Raw genomic sequence first — 3554 nt, 5'->3', positions numbered from 1 at the left:
GCTGGCGGTACAGCTGGTAGATCGGGCGCACGACGTTGCGCAGGAGCAGCTTGATGCGGGCGTTGGTGTTGGTGCCGTTGCCGTCCACCTCCACCTCCAGCTCGCCGTCGTAGTTCAGCTCGCGGTCCATCATGATGACGTCGATGTACTGGCAGATGAGGAAGCGGTACGCGTCCTCGGCGTCGGCCGCCAGGCGACTCTCGGCTGGCGGCTCCCGGATGCTCCCGTACAGGATGTAGGGGAGCAGCTGGACGGGCCGCAGGGCCGGATCGGGGCCGCCATCGGCGGCGGTGGCCAGCAGCCGGTGCAGCAGCTGCTCCGCCAGCGGTTCCTCGGCCGCGGGCAGCTGGTAGTCGGCCAGGTCCCGCCAGGTGGGCAGCTCGGTGGTCGTGGAGACGGAAGCGTTGGGTTCAGTCCAGTCGAAGCAAAACAACAGCAGAGCGTCGCCCCCGGCAGCCCCGCGGCAACCGTGCAGGAGGTAGTCCCTGAGGAGCTTCCAGAATGGCACGTCCGGACGTCGGCTGACGCGGAAGACACGTGGCGTCGTCGCGGCTGGCGACGGCACCGGCCAGATGTGCAGCCGCGGTACGCAGCGGGGTTCCAGCGGGGCCGCCGGGTCCCAGTGGCCACCGTCGCGGCATATCAGCGGCTCGTCCCCACCCTTGGGGGCCCACCCGTCCAAGCAACGGATCTCTGCCAGGACGCCGACGTCGTAGGTGGATTGCGCCGCCCGCAGGACACCGCGCTCGTTGGCGTACACGACCGTCGCCAGCCAGTGGGGCTCCGCGGGTGGAAGGGCGGGGCAGCGGTCCACGCTCCGGCAGACGGGCGGGTCCGGGCCGCCGGACCAGGTGCCGCTGGCACGGCAGTGACGCTCCGCTTCCCCCACCAGCAGGAACCCGGTGTCGCAGGTGAACCGGACGATGGTGCCGTAGGTGGTGGTGGTGGCGCCGCTGTTGGTGGACAGCACCGCCCTCCCGTTCAGCGGCGATCCCAACGTCTCGCACCGCACCACTGTCGTCGTCGTCGTCGTCGTCATCGAGGATGATCAGGATCAGGTGATGATCAGGTGGTGGTGATGGTGAGAGATCATGGTGGTGGCGGCAATGAAATGGCGGGGTGGAGAGATGGAATATCAACAATGAGCATAAGCATGGAGTATCAACAATATGTGTATGTGTATGTGTGTGTGTGTGTGTGTGTGCGTGAGCGAGAGAGAGAGAGACAGGGAGAAGAGCAGATCTTGATGGTTAGTTCCAGGAGTTCACCGCTAGGTGGCGCGCGCGCGCGCACACTCAGGACCTACGTTTGCAGGTGGGTCTCTCGAGGGTCCAGTGGGAGGTAGGCAAGCAGCGGGCCTCGCCGCCCCCGCTCATCTCGTAGCCCCTGTCACACCGGAAGATCCCGGTCTCCCCCCGGTACGTCACCGAGCCGTGGGCGAGGGTGAGGTTGTGGGCGCACCGCCCACAGAAGCCGGACGGTGCGACCCGCACCGCTCGCCCCACCGCCCCCCCGCTGCCGTTGCACGTCGCTCCAGCGTAGCAGGATCGCCGCCGCCGCCGCCACATCGCCGTCGCCCGTCCCGTTGCACACGCCCCAGTACCACCCGGCGACTTCCGGCCCGCGCAGCTCCCGCGCCCACACCGCCACGTACGCCATCCGGCCCCGGTATGCCTCCGTCTCGCTGAACCCACACCCGGCCCCCTGATCCTGATCCTGGCCGAGCACGAGCTGCCCGCCGCTCGCCAAAGCCGTCCGCGCTGCAAGCTCCACTCCGTGCGCTTCCAGAACCCCGTCGAGGTAGACGGCCCACCGGCCGCCCGCGCTCGCCCAGCTCACGCACACGTGGTGCCACTCGCCATCGTTCAGGGCCACCCCCGTCACCACGTGCCGCCCGTTCACGTACACCACCAAGCCGGCCGGATCGGTGAGGGTGAGGGCGTTGTCGGTGGCGGGCGTCGCGTAGGACACGAGCGTCCCGTAGTTGAAGGTGTCGCCCGTCGCGAACCACCCGCACACCCCGACCGCTTCCCAGCCGCCCCCCGCACCGCCGAGCGGGAGGCGCACGAAGCTGTCACCGCCGCCGCCCACCCCCGGAAACTCGAGCAGAAAGTCGGTGGAGATGGGCCGCTCACACCGCTCGCCCCCCCCGGTCCGCGGGGCACTCGCACCGCACCTCCCCGTACAACGCCTCCTCCTCCTCCTCCTCCTCGTTGCCGTCGTCTTCCTCCTCACCCTCCTTCCGCAGCCGGAGTGGCACACAGCGTCCTCCGTGCTGGCACCACCCCTCGAACCGCACCGCCTCGCAAGGATTGTCCACCTCGGTGCAGTTCGGGGCGCCCCGCCACCCAGCCGGGCACACACACCGGAAACCGCCCCCCAACACCGGGCCGCCACCATTCAGGCAGCGAGCCCGCCCGCTCCCCCCGTGACCGCACGGCTCGTAATCACACGGCTCCAGGTGGCACCGCCGACCCACCTTCCCCGCCGGACACCGGCACCGGTACCCCTCGGCTCCGTCCGCAGCCTCCTCGCACACCCCCGCCGACTGGCAGGGATTCGGGAGGCAGTAGTCGTGTCGCCGCTCACACCGCTCCCCCTCGTACCCGGCCGCACACTCACACACCGGGCGCCCGTCCACCTCCACGCAGGTGCCTCCCGCTCCGCAGAGTCCCGCTTCCGTCGCCGGGCCGGCGCACGGATCCACGTACAGCTCGCAGTGCAGCCCACCCACCCACGGCCCCCGGCACCGGCACTCGAACTGCGAGCCACCGACCCCATGCCGCCGCACACACGTCCCCCCCGTTCAGGCAGGGGGCCGACCCGCACGGGTTCAACAGCTCCGCCAGCTCCTTGCCATCCGCATCGCCATCACCTCCTCCAGGGGCCACCACAGGGGTCTGCAGGGGGAAACAGTCGGCCGGGGTGCGGGCCCCCCGGTGGGAGGTGTACCCCGGCGGGCAGGCCGCGCACTCCAGCCGGTGGTGGTGCTCCTGGTACTGCCCCGCGTCGCACTTACGGCAGAACGGCATCAGCGTCTTCTGGAAGCGGGACTCCTCCGTCGTCACCGTCCGGCCTCGCAGCTTGACCTCGCGCAGCCGCGCCACCGTCCCCGGGCCGCACTGCGCCTTACAGTCGTGCGCGTGCTTGGCGTGGGGGCGGGCGGTGCTGTGGTACTGCGGGCACGCCTGGCACTCCGTCTGCCCCGTGCGCTCGTTGAAGGTACCGGCCGGGCACGGCACGCATCCTGCCGCAGCCGTCCGGTTGTCCCCTGCCGCCGTCCGGTTGTGGTACGTGCCCCGCGGGCACTGAACTGTTAGGGTTAGGGAAAGAGAGAGAGAGAGAGAGCAATAAAAGTGTGAGAACAGAGGGAGGGTGGGAAGGAGGGAGAGGCTTACCGCAGAGCAGGTTGCGGACGATGCTGCCGGCGGGGCAGTGAATCAGCTCGTCCAGCTTCAGGACGCTCAGATCCAGCTTGAGGGCTCCGAGCCGGCGGCGCAGCTTCTCGTTGCCGTTGATCTTCTGCAGCTCTTCCTTGATGCGCTGCGAGTGTA

At 69.4% G+C, this 3554-nt stretch overlaps 1 pseudogene; it reads right to left on the bottom strand.

The window, feature by feature from the left end:
* Positions 1–6: 6 nt before the first annotated feature.
* LOC128276718 (sushi, von Willebrand factor type A, EGF and pentraxin domain-containing protein 1-like) lies at positions 7–3543 on the bottom strand (annotated as a pseudogene).
* Positions 3544–3554: the final 11 nt, after the last annotated feature.

Source organism: Anopheles cruzii, unplaced genomic scaffold, assembly GCF_943734635.1.
Source record: "Anopheles cruzii unplaced genomic scaffold, idAnoCruzAS_RS32_06 scaffold02207_ctg1, whole genome shotgun sequence".
NCBI classification, from domain to species: domain Eukaryota; kingdom Metazoa; phylum Arthropoda; class Insecta; order Diptera; family Culicidae; genus Anopheles; species Anopheles cruzii.
This window is presented reverse-complemented; position numbering and strand designations above follow the sequence as displayed.